The sequence below is a fragment of the Erinaceus europaeus genome, chromosome 2, assembly GCF_950295315.1.
Source record: "Erinaceus europaeus chromosome 2, mEriEur2.1, whole genome shotgun sequence".
In the NCBI taxonomy this organism is placed as follows: domain Eukaryota; kingdom Metazoa; phylum Chordata; class Mammalia; order Eulipotyphla; family Erinaceidae; genus Erinaceus; species Erinaceus europaeus.
This window is the reverse complement of record NC_080163.1, coordinates 195,894,030-195,907,092: the sequence shown is the minus strand read 5'-3', so window position 1 is coordinate 195,907,092 and position 13,063 is coordinate 195,894,030. Positions and strand designations below refer to the sequence as shown.

At 50.6% G+C, this 13,063-nt stretch overlaps 1 long non-coding RNA gene across 1 annotated transcript; it reads left to right on the top strand.

Annotated features, from left to right (window-relative positions):
* The first annotated feature begins 10,935 nt into the window (after positions 1-10,935).
* Positions 10,936-11,813, top strand: LOC132537052 (uncharacterized). The gene is made up of 2 exons (XR_009548561.1): positions 10,936-11,004; positions 11,571-11,813. It is a non-coding gene; the product is annotated as an uncharacterized LOC132537052 (long non-coding RNA).
* Positions 11,814-13,063: the final 1,250 nt, after the last annotated feature.

Here is a 13,063-nt window from a genome sequence, read left to right as displayed (position 1 = left end):
GACAGAGAAATTAAGAGCAGAGGGGACAGAGAGGGAAAGGTTTGGAGAGACAGCTGCAGCCCTGCTTCACTCCGCTACCCGCCCACTTCCGGGAGCCTCACCGGTCGCTGCAGTTTCCGCCAGTCCCTCGGAAGGGCTTTTCCTGGGCCCTGTACTAATGCATCCTGCCTTCGGCTCCACCCTAGGCCTAGGTCACCTGCGTGGCCTCTCTCACGTCCCCTGTGAGTCCCGGCTGGGTGCCCCAGCTGCTCAGCTCTGTGCCTGCTCCGCTGCCTACTAGCCCTGGTAGGTCCCCATGCAGCCCGGATGGAGTCCCGAGCTCCGACTCCCAGGAGTGACTGTGGGGTCCCTGATCCCTCTCTCCCTGTGGATTCTGCCCGTCCTCCGGCAGGTCCCAGGGGCTGAGGCCTCAGCTCCAGCACCAGCTCGGTGGTGGTGGTGTGGGGGGCGCAGGGCTGGGTAGCCCAAAGCCTGAGGTGATGGTTGCTGTACCACCCAAGGGTGCAGAGGCATTATGACTAAACATCACAGAATAAAATATGAAAAGTAGTAAATCAAAAAGGAGAGCTTGGGGGAAAGTGACTGCCTAGTAGCTACCATCTTTCTCTCTTGAAACCTCTCTCTCATGGCTAAAAAGATTAAGAAGGTAAAATAAAATATTTACCTCTTTAAATCTTGATTTATTTATTGGAAGGAGACAGTCAGAAATGGAGAGGGAAGGGGGTGAGAGAGGAGGAAGGGAGTTAGAGAGACACCTGCCACACTACTTCACTACTCACAAGGCTTACCCCAGCGGGTGGGGACCAGGGGCTCGAACCTGGGTCATTGAGTGTTGCAAAAGAAAATTATTTTAAAAAGAAATCCTTGGTCGTGAGACAGCTTAGTAGCTATCATAATTCTCTCTGTGTGTGTCTCTCTGTCTCTCTCTGTAGCTACATATAACAATACAGTAAATTTAAAATACTTAAAGTAAGGTGACCTGTGCTTCGGAGCTATCTTAGGAGTTCTGCCAAGGACTTTCATTCCCATGGCTTCAAGGAACCAGTTTCAGACACCAGCACCACCTTTGGCTTAAGCTGGCAGCGTTCTGGTGTTTCTCTGTGAGTTTTTCACTCTGGATCTGTGTCAGAAAAAAAGAAAATGAAGAGAATATTAGGAGAAATACGGCAGCCCTTTGGTTGGTTGGGCCTGTTATCCAGTAAGGTGCATTCTGCTCTGTGTCCGCAAGGCGGCGACATAACTCTGCAGGGCCCCTGCTGGACGGGCTTTGCTCCCACTGCACTGCCCCTTGGTCTGGACTAGTTGTTGCCTTGGGCAGGGTGTTTGCAGTCTGAACACGGGATCTGTTCTTGGAAACTTCCTTCCCAGGAGCTAGAGAGAGGCAGGTTACAGGATTCTCTGGCCAGAGCCCTAGGCTTGCGAGGCTGAGGTGCCACATTCCCTGGTGTGGTGGGGTGGCCGCTGGAATAGATGGGTCCTGGAGCTCTGCCTTTGCTCCCCCTGTGTCTGTGCCATGAGTCAGTCCCCATATGTCCCCTGCACTGCTCCAACCCCCTTCCAGGGAAAAAGTGATTTTGAGCACCTGTGCAGGGCTGCTGGGCTGTGAGGAACCTGCTGGAGTTCCCAGACTTCTGTGCACAAGGGCCAGGGCTGGAGTTGAATTCGTTCCCCACATGCAGGGGAAGGAGAGGTGAGGCAGGTCTGTGGGGGTCTCTCTTTCTCTCCACCTCTCTACCTCACCCCTTCCTCTCAATTTCTCAGTGGACTTTAAAATCAAAGAGAAAGAACAAACGGGAGGTGGTTGGGGGAGGGCGGGAATGCTGCCGGCATCCCTGGTTCCTAGTGCTGGCACAGAGCCTCAGCACTCAGCCTAGTGGTGTCCAAACTAGAAAAGGGGCAGAGGAAGATGCCAGAATGGTGATGCAAAGACATTCTCATGCCTGAGGCTCTGAAGTCCCAGGTTCAATGCCCCACACCACCATAGGCTGGAGCTCAGTTCTCCTATTAAATTTTTTTGTTTTAAAATGAAAGTAAAAAGGAAGGGGGATTAAAGTAGAAGCATTGGTGCATTATACTAAAGTAAAAGACTGGCGTGGGGTTCAGGTCCTGAAACTTGATGGCAGAGGAGGATCTAAAGGGGCTGAATTGTTATGTGGAAACTGAGAAGTGTACAAACTACTGCATTTTACTGTTGACAATAAAGCATTAATCCCCCATAAATTAGAAAAATATTTTTTAAATAACAAGTCAATAAATGAACTATAGATAATAAAAATGTACAAACAAGAGATAAAAGAAAGTAGGAAGAGAGAAAAGGAATAGATACTGTAGGAACCCTCACAGGTGGTGCTGGGAATTGAACTGGTAAAGGAAGGACAAGACTGGTACTTGTCACTGGGCCAGCATTGTCACTGGGTGGAGGTCACACCAGCTGGAATCCTTCTGGAAATTCATTCCCTTGGGGCTGTTGACCAGGAAGCTCTGAGCTGCCCCCCTCATTGATACAAAGGAACCTGGTGTCTCAGGAGGGGGGTCAGTACACAGGGCCTTGGATGGTGATGTCTGAGTTTCTCTGACATTGGTCTAAGCAAGAAATGCTCTGAACTTCTCCGTATGTCTCTCTCCCCGTTGGTGTGTGATAGGTCATAAACAACACCTTGAAAGTGTTGCGTCCTAAACTGATGCCATTATAAAAGGAATCAGGGAGACAGACAGTGACTGATGGAAATTGCGTTGGCGTGGGGACTGCTCAGTGCGAGGGACACGGAGACTCCATACAGCAGGGGTGAGTTCTGCCCATTGCAGGGGTGCAGGGGTGGGTGGGGAGAGTCTCCTCTTTGGCCAGGGATGCAGAGAGTTTGCATTTGCCATGCTGCACAGGAAGTCACTCTTTTTTCCTACAGGGGGAAAACAGGTTTGTGTATTTAGCCAAGTAGGTCAAGAGAGGGGGTCACAGCAGTTGGGATGGGCAGGGCAGGGAATGGAACTGGGGTTCTCAGGTTTAAGAATTATGCCCTGGGAGTCAGGCGGTAGCTCAGCGGGTTAAGCGCATGTGGCACAATGTGCAAGACCGGAGTAAGGATCCCAGTTCGAGCCCCCAGCTCTCCACCTGCAGGGGAGTTGAGTCACAGGCAGTGAAGCAGGTCTGCAGGTGTCTCTTTCTCTCCCCCTCTCTGTCTTCCCCTCCTCTCTCCATTTCTCTCTGTCCTATCCAACAACAACGACATCAATAACAACAATAATAACAAAAACAATGAAAAACAACAAGGGCAACAAAATGGAATATATATATGAATCACTGCCCTGCATTGAGCCATGTGGCAGGCTGCTCCATTCTGGGCCTGAATCAACAGTCTGTGGCTCTTGTTGAAAGAAGCCATTGCGAGCTGGAGGGAAAGCTTCATGGTTATGTCAAAGGCTTTCATGCCCGAGGTTCCAAGAATTCAGTTTGAATCTCTAGCACTTCAGCATAAGTCTGAGCTGAGCAGTGCTCTGCTCTCACTGAGAATTTGGTTTTTACCAGAGTCTTACTCAGCACTGCATCGTGGTGAGGCAGGAATCTTGGAGCTTCAGGTAGGAGAGTCTCTGCATTATGATATCTCCCCCTGCCCATCTCCCTTTCTTTGTATCTTGGGCTCTCATGACTAAACATCACAATAAAATGTGAAAAAACAGTGAATCAAAAAGGAGAGCTTGGGGGAAAGTGACTACCTAGTAGCTACCATCTTTCTCTCTTGAAACCTCGCTCATGCCTAAAAACATTAACTAAAGTAAAATAACATATTTATCTCTTTTAATCCTTATTTACTTATTGGATAGAGAAAATCAGAAGTTGAGAGGGAAGTGGGTGACAGAGAAGGGAGGGAGATAGAGAGACACCTGCCACACTGCTTCACTACTCACAAAGCTCCCCCCTGCAGGTGGGGACCAGGGGCTCGAACCTGGGTCATTGAGCTTCGCAAAAGAAAAATATTTTGAAAAGAAAGACTTGGCTGTGAGACAGCTTAGTATCTATCATCATTCTCTCTCTGTGTGGCTCTCTGTCTCTCTCTCCATAGCTACACATGATAATACAATAAATTATAAATATTTCAAATAAAAAGACCTTGAGCTTAGGAGCTATCTTAGGAGTTCTGCCAAGGACTTTCATGCTCGTGACTTCAAGAACCCAGTTTCAGTCCCCAGGACCACCTTTGGCTTAAGCAAGATGACAGTGTTCTGGTGTTTCTCAGTGTTTTTCTCCCTGGATCTATGTCAGAAAGAGAAAATGAAGAGAATATTAGGAGAAATACGGCACCCCTTTGGTTGGGTCTGTCCTCTAGTAAGTTGCATTCTGCGCTGTGTCCACAAGGCGGTGACATAATTCAGCAGAGTGCCTGCTGGGCGGGCCTCGCTCCCACTGCACTGCCCCTTGTTCTGGACTAGTTGTTTAGTTGTTCCTTTGGGCAGGGTGTTTGCAGTCTGTTCACAGGATCTGTTCTTGGGAGCTTCCTTCCCAGCAGCTGGAGAGGGGCAGGTTACAGGATTTACAAGCCAGAGCCCCAGGCTTGCGAGGCTGAGGTGCCACATTCCCTGACCTGGTGGGGTGGCCACTGGGACAGAAGGGTCCTGGAGCTCTGCCTTTGCTCCCCCTGTGTCTGTGCCATGGGCCAGTCCCCTTCTGTCTCCTGCACTGCTCCAACCCCCTGCCAGGAAAAAAGGGATTTGAGCACCTGTGCTGGGCTGCTGGGTGGAGGGAAACCGCTGGAGTTCCCAGACTTCCGGGCACAAGGGCCAGGGCTGGAACCCCATTCATTGCCCCCATGCAGAGGGAGGAGAGGTGAGGCAGGTCTGCAGGGGTCTCTCTTCTCCCCACCTCTCTACCTCACTCCTTCACCTTAGTTTCTCAGTGTACTTTAAAATCGAAGAGAAAGAACAACTGCGAGGTGGTTGGAGACGGTGTGGGAGGGACTGCTGCCAGCAACCCTGGCTTCCTAGTGCAGCACCGAGGCTCAGCAGTCAGCCTAGTGGCATCCCAACTAGAAAAGGGGGTGGAGGCAGATACCAGAATGGTGATGCCGAGTCACTCACACGCCTGAGACTCTGAAGTCCCAGGTTCGATGCCCACCACCACCAGATCAGTGCTCTAGTTTTAAAAAAGAGAGAGTAAGAAGGAAAGAAATCAGTGGGGGGGAGTACAGATAAGAAAAAATGGGAGAAAGAAAGGAAGGAAGGAAGGAAGGAAGGAAGGGACAATGTGGGGAAAGCACATTTGCAGGAAGCCTCACAGGTCCTGATGGGATTGAACTGGTAGAATGAAGGACAAGGCTGGTGCTTGTCACTGGGTCAGCAAGCAGAAACTGCATCAGAGTTTCCAAGCTGTGCACAGTGCCTAGGGTCAGGGTGGAGGTCAGCCCAGCAGGAATCCTTCAAGGGGGCTCATTCCCTTGCAGTTATTGACCCAGGAAGCTCTGTGCTGCCCCCTCATTGATAAAAATGTCTCTGGTGTCCCAGGAGGTCTGTCAGTGCACAGGGCCTTGGATGGTGATGTCTGAGTTCCTTTGACCTTTATCTCAGCTAAAAATGCTCTGAATCTCCTTCTTTCCCTCCTCACTCCCCCCCGCCAGGGTGGTGTGTGGTTGTAACAAATAACATCTTGAAAATGTTACATCCTCTATTGATGCTATTTGAAAAAAATCAGAGCGAGAAATCCGACTGGCTTGGGATGCTCAGTGCTAGGAAAGTGGAGAATCCACACAGCAGGAGCAGAGTTTGGGGCAGTACAAGGGGACTTGCGTCAAGGTCTCCTCTTTGGCCAGGGAGCTGGAGAGTTTGCATTTGCCATGCTGCACAGGAAGTCACTCTGTTTTCTCTACAGGGGAAAAACAGGTTTGTGTATTTAGCCAAGTAAGTCGGGGTGGGGCTCACAGGAGTTGGGCCTGGGAAGGGCAGGGAATGGAACTGGGGCTCTCAGGTGTCAGCATCACTGTCCTGCCCTGAGCCATGTGGCAGGCTGCTCCATTCAGGGCCTGAACCAACACTCTGGGGGCTCCTGTTGAAAGAAGCCCTTGGGGGCTGGAGAGAGAGCTTACTGGTTGTGTCCAAAGCTTTCCTGCCCGAGGTTGCGAGGCTTCAGGCTGAGTCCCCGGCTCTCCAGCGTCAGTCTGCGCTGGGCAGTGCTCTGCTCCCAGTCTCTGCTCTCTAGACACATATGATATAATATGGTTGTTGTTTGTTTCACCCGAGCCTTGCTCAGCCCTGAGTCCTGATGTTGCAGGACCCTCAGAGCGTCGGGTGTGAGAGTCTCTTTGCATCAGCATTATGGTGTCTGCCCCTGCCCACCTCCCTCTCTCTGTATCTTTCTGTATCTCTAGCTCTCGTCACTAAGCATAACCATAAAATAAAATATGAGCAAGTAGTGAGTCAAAAAGCAACTTGGGGAGAAGTGACTGCCCAGTGGTTGTCATCTTTCTCTCTTTGAACCTACGTCACATTTCTAAAAATATTAAAGTCAATAAAAATATTTTAAAAGAAGTCCTTGGACTGGGAGTAGCTTAGTTGCTAGCATCATTCTCTCTGTATCTCTATCTTGACAGTTTAATATAATAATACAGTAAAATATAAATATTTAAAATAAGATTATCTTGTGCTTAGGAGATATCTTAGGGGATCTTCTAAAGACTTTCATGCCTGTGGATTCAAGAACCCAGGTTCAATCCCCGGCACCATCATTAGCTTGAACCAGATAGTGTTCTAGTGTTTCTCTGTGTGTTTTTTCCCCTGGCTCTGTGTGACAAACAGAAAGTGAAAATATTGGGAGACATACTGGAGCCCTTTGGTTGGCTCTAGTTTCCCATAAGGTGCATTCTGCTCCGTGTCCACAAGGCGGCGACATAACACAGCAGGGCCCCTGCTCGGCAGGCCTTACTCTCACCGCTATTTAGTTATTTATTTATTTATTTTATTAATTCGTTCTTTTTTTTTTTTTTTACCATAGATCTGCTCAGCCCTGCATCATGGTGATTCAGGACCCAGAGAACTCCAGGTATGAGAGTTTCTTTGTATCAGCGTTATGATTTCACCCCTGCCCATCTCACTTTCTCTGTATCTCTAGCTTTCATTACTAAACATCAGAAAATAACATATGAAAAAGTATATTAAATACAAAGGAGAGCTTGGGTGAAAGTGACTGCCTTGTAGTTATCATCTTTCTCTCTTTAAACCCATCTCATTACTCAGCATAATAACAACGTAAAGTAAAAATATTTTAAAAGAAATTCCTTGGCTGTGAGACAGTTTCATAGGTACCATCATTCTGTCTGTCTCTTTCTCTCTCTCTCTCTCTCTCACACACACACACACACACACACACACACATACATTCTGTCTCTCCATAACTAAATATAATAATACAAGAAATTACAAATATTAAAAGTAAAAAAGTCCTTAGTTTATGAGCTATCTTAAAGAGTTGTTCTACCAAGGTCTTTCATGCCTGTGGCTTCAAGAACCCAGTTTTATTCCTGGCACCACCTTTAGCTCAAGCTGACAGTGTTCTGGTGTTTCTCTGTGTTTCTCTCCCTGGATCTGTGTCAGGAAAAGCAAATGAAGAGAATCTTCGGAGACGTGCGGGAGCCCTTTGATTGGGTCTAGTCTCCTGGAAGGTGCACTCTTTTCCATGTCCACAAGGCGGCGACATAACCCAGCAGGGCCCCTGCTCGGTGGGCCTTGCTCCCAGTGAGCTGTCACTTGGTCTGGACTAGTTGTTGCTTTGGGCGGGGTGCTCACAGTCCACCTTTGTTCTAAGATTTGTTCTTGGGAGCTTCCTTCCCAGGAGCTAGAGAGAGGCAGAAGACAGGATTCACTGGCCAGAGCACCAGAGGCTGAGTCTCCAGCTTCCCTGGCCTGGTGGGGCGGCCACACAGACAGAAGGGTCCTGGAGCTCTGCCTTTGCTCCCCCTGTGTCTGTGCCAGGGGTCAGTCCAGCTTCCTTCTCCTGCACTGCTCCAACCCCCTGCCAGGAAAAAAGTGATTTGAGCACCTGTGCTGGGCTGCTGGGCTGTGAGGAACCCGCTGGAGTTCCCAGACTTCCGTGCACAAGAACTTGGATGGAGCCTCTGGAGCCTCGTTCCTTCCCCCCCTGCAGGGGGAGGAGAGGTGATACATGTCTGCAGGGGTCTCTCTTAATCTCCACATCTCTACCTCACCCCTTTCTCTCAGTTCCTCAGTGTACTTTCTTTTTTTTAATATTTATTTTATTTATTTATTCCCTTTTGTTGCCCTTGTTGTTTTATTGTTGTAGTTATTATTGTTGTTGTCGTTGTTGGATAGGACAGAGAGAAATGGAGAGAGGAGGGGAAGACAGAGAGGAGGAGAGAAAGATAGACACCTGCAGACCTGCTTCACCGCTTGTGAAGTGACTCCCCTGCAAGTGGGGAGCCGGGGTTCGAACTGGGATCCTTATGCCGGTCCTTGTGCTTTGCGCCACCTGCGCTTAACCCGCTGCGCTACAGCCGGACTCCCTCAGTGTACTTTCAACTCAGAAAGAACGAACAAACTCTCACTATCTGATACACACACACATACTTATTTATTTATTTATTTGGGGGGGCTCTTTTGGGAGGGGCTTTTTTATTGGGGAATTAACGTTTTACATTCAACAGTAAGTACAATAGTTTGCACATGCATAACATTCCCCAGTTTCCCATATAACAATGCAACCCCCACTAGGTCCCCTGTCATCCTTCTTGGACCTGTATTCTCCCCACCACGCACCCCAGAGTCTTTTACTTTGGTGCACTACACCATATTTATTTATTTATATTTCATTTTACCAGAGCCTTGCTCAGCCCTGAGTCATGATGTTGCAGGACCCTCAGAGCTTCGGGTCTGAGAGTCTCTTTGCATCAGCATTATGCTATCTGCCCCTGCCCATCTCCCTCTCTCTGTGTCTTTCTGTATCTCTAGCTCTCGTCACTAAGCATAACCGTAAAATAAAATGTGAGCAAGCAGTGAGTCATAAAGGAGCTTGGGGAGAAGTGACTGCCCAGTAGTTGTCATCTTTCTCTCTTTGAACCTACGTCTCATTACTATAAATATTAAAGTCAATAAAAATATTTTTAAAAAGTCCTTGGACTGGGAGTCAGCTTAGTAGCTAGCATCATTCTCTCTGTATTTCTGTCTCTCTCCTCTCGATAGTTTAATATAATAATACAATTAAATATATAAATATTTAAAATAAGATTACCTTGTGCTTAGGAGCTACCTTAAGGGTTCTGCCAAAGACTTTCATGCCTGTGGCTTCAAGATCCCACTTTCCATCCCTGGCACAACCACTAGCTTGAACCAGATAGTGTTCTGGTGTTTCTCTCTGTGTGTTTCTCCCTGGCTCTGTGTGAGGAAAAGAACGTGAAGACAGGTAGTCGGGTGGTGTCACAGCAGGTTAAGCGCAGTTGGTGCGGAGCACAAGGACCGGCGTAAGGATCCCGGTTTGAGCCCCCGGCGCCACACCTGCAGGGGAGTCGCTTCACAGGCGGTGAGGCAGGTCTGCAGGTGTCTATTTTCTCTCCCCCTCTCTGTCTTCCCCTCCTCTCTCCATTTCTCTCTGTCCTCTCCAACAATGATGACATCAATAACAACAACAATAAAACAACCAGGGCAAGAAAATGAAATAAATAAAATGAAATAAATAAACATTAAAAAAGAAAGTGAAGGCAATATTGTGAGCCACCTGGGAGCCCTTTGGTTGGCTCCTGTCCCATAAGGTGCATTCTGCTCCGTGTCCACAAGGCGGCGACATAACCCAGCTCCCACTGAGCAGCCCCTTGGTCTGAACTACTTGTTGCTTTGGGGGGTGTTTGCAGCCTGCTCACAGGATTTATTCTCAGGAGCTTCTTTCCCAGGAGCTAGAGAGAGGCAGGAGACAGGGTTCACTGGGCAGAACACCAGGCTTTCGAGGCTGAGGCGCCAGGTTCCCTGGCCTGGTGGGTGGCCACACAGACAGAAGGGCCCTGGAGCTCTGTCTTTGCTCCCCCTGTGTCTGTGCCATGGGCCAGTCCCCTTCCCTCGCCTGCACTGCTAGAACCCCGCCAGGAAAAAGTGATTTGAGCACCTGTGCTGGGCTGCTGGGCTGTGAGGAACCCGCTGGAGTTCCCAGACTTCCATGGACAGGGGTCAGGATGGAGCCCCGTTCCTTCCCCACCCCCTTCAAGGGGAAGAGAGGTGATGCATGTCTGCGGAGGTCTCTCTCTCCACAGCCAGCTCCCTGATGGCACACGCTTTCTCAGCTCGCCACCACCATCACCTGGGCTCCCTCACCACGTGACTTATTTCAGATGAAAGAGAGACGGAGGGAAGAACTCGCAGCTCTGAAGCTTCCTCCTTCAGAGGACGTGTATTGCCATCATCCAGCGGGCATCTCATCTCCCCAAGGTCAGACACTAGTTCTGTGCCCACCACACCCTGGAGTTCTGTTTGACTTCCTTGTCTGAAATAGTCTTTTGCTTTGTCAAGTCGGCATTCAAATCTTCAATAATCTTGACAGGTAGGATGTAGGCGAGTAGGCAGATAGGTATTTGATGCTTACATACACAGATGGAGGGAATTCTTTTTTTTTTTTTTTAAAGAGAGAGAGAGGGAGAGGGAGTGGGTGAGAGAGAGGGAGAGAGAGGGAGCGGGTGAGAGAGAGCATGTGCATCACTCTGGAATTTGTGGTGCCTGGCGTGGAACTCGGGTCTCCTGCTAGAGGGCCCGGCACTGTAGCCACTGTGCCACCTCCTGAGCCCCGTGGCTGTGAGGCGTCCGAGCGCACGGTTTGCACGGACATTGTGCAGCTCTCAGCTGGGCCTCATGGGGGAGTGATTAAGGTTTGCAAAGACCTTCAAACGAGTGAGCTGGATAGATTTCACCTGGGGGAGAAGCCCTGCTGACCAGAGGGGAAGGAGGAGAAAACACCTAAGACGCCGGGACGGGACAGACAGGAGACAGTGGAGGAAGAGGAGCGGCGTCTCCACAAAGGACATCACAGTATGTGCCGTCTCCTGCCTCTGTGAAATCTTTTGTAGCAAAACAGAGATGGTGAAGCTGCCGTGTGTGTGTGTGTGTGTGTGTGTGTGTGTGTGTGTGTGTGTCTGTGTGTCTGTGTGTCTGGGGCTGTCAGCAGTCTCACAATGGCCTGGGCTTTCCACGGGGCAACCTAGGTCTCAGCAGGTCTCAAACTCTTCTGCCACCCAGAAAACTCAAGCCCTCTGGGTCCCCAGGACACTTGGCTGCAGTTTGCTCTTGGCCCCTCAGATGCTCCTGAATCCTTAAATCTTTCTTCTCAGAAAAGCTCTAAGATCTGTTTCTCGGCTGCACTTAAGACCCAGGGGCCAGCTGCCATGCCAGGTAGTCAGAGCCGGTGCCGATCCCGCAGGGCCCGAACCTGCTTCCTGCCCTGTTCTGCCTGTCCTTCTGTCTTGGGGGCTGAAAATTAAAATCATTAATCACTGCGGTTGTGTTCACGACAGACTTGTTGCCGAGAACTCAGGGAACAGCAGGGCTGGAATCTCCCTCACTTTTATGTTCTCTCTGCTTCCTGCTGTGTCACTCAGCCCCTGTCCCCTCCTGCCACTCTCAGCCGTCTGGATGGCAGACGAGGCTGGAGTCAAGCTGCAGAGGACAAAGGACGCCCTGCAGACACTTGCAGTTTCTGCCTGAAAGACAAAGACCTGGAGAGGTTTCATGGTTTGTAAGTTTCTCTGTGGTTTAAACAACAGGTTTCTAGGGGCCTCCCTCCTCTCCTGGTCTTTACTGAACAAGAGTTCATGAAAATAAAACACGTTGATAAAAGTAAACTGCTTCATGTTGTCAGTGCAATTCCTACAGCAGCTTGAACTGGAGACCTGGGACTCGAGGTAAGTCGCCTCCACAGGGCTCCTGAGCCAGCCGCCACCCTCCGAGGCCATTTGGGTCTCCTCCAGGCTGCTGGGGCTAAGGCTCAAGCAAGTGTGAAAAAGTTTCTGGGGGTGTCCGATCCTGAGACCTGGGACGTGAGAGGCGAGAGCTCTCTCAGTGTTCCTATGGGGCCTCCCTCCCTCCCACCCTCCTCAGACTTTTGCCCACAAGTGTCCTGCAGGACCCAACAAGCAGGAAAAACACTTGTCTCCTGGGGGGAGACGATCCCGGGACCTGGGACGTGAAAGGCGGGAGCGCTGAGCATGTTTCTATTGTCCCTCCCACCCACCCTACGCGGATTTTTGCCTATAAGTCTCCTTCAGGCAGCAAAGCTTGACCAAGTGTGAAAAGCATCTGGGGGTCCTAAGTGTCTAGGGGATCCTGGGGGGGGTCCTAGGTGTCTAGGGGGATCCTGGGGGGGCCTATCGGGGAGGCTCTTCCTCCTGCCTCCTTCCCTACCTACCACCTCCTACCTCCTACCCTACCTACTACCTCCTACTCTCCTCCTACCTCCTACCTCCTACCTCCTACCTCCTACTCTCCTGCCTTGCCACCTCCTACCTACCTCCTTTCCTACCCTGCCTACCTCCTACCTCCTTCCCTACCACCTCCTACCTCCTTCCCTGCCACCTCCTGCCTCCTACCTCCCCCTGCGGGAGGCAGGGGGAAAAGCACTGGGCGCCCGGGGATCCGATCCCGGGACCTGGGGCATGAGAGGCGAGAGCGCTAGCAGTGTTCCTAAACCTCCCGCCCACCACCTTAGGCGGATTTTAACATACTTAGCTCTCCACCAGGTCTCATCTCTAAAGCTCAAACGTGTGAAAATGCTCAGAGCACCGGCCTGACTGATCCCGGGAGCTGGGGGCGAGAGGCGTCTGCGGGGCTGTCACCCGCCTCCTGGACTTTTCCCCCAAGTCGCCTCCAGGCTGCGGGGAGGGGGGGCTGCGGCCTGAAAAGCTGAAAATGCTTCACACACGGGTGGCGGGGTTCCTAGGGGGACTGACCCCCAGACCCGGGACATGAGAAATGTGCGAGATCCTGGGACATCCCCCCCAGCGCCCCCCAAACTGACTGACAACCCTTCAGGCTGTGACAACCAAGGACTGAACCCACGGCCCGGGGTCCCAGCTCAGCCCCCCACACCCACACA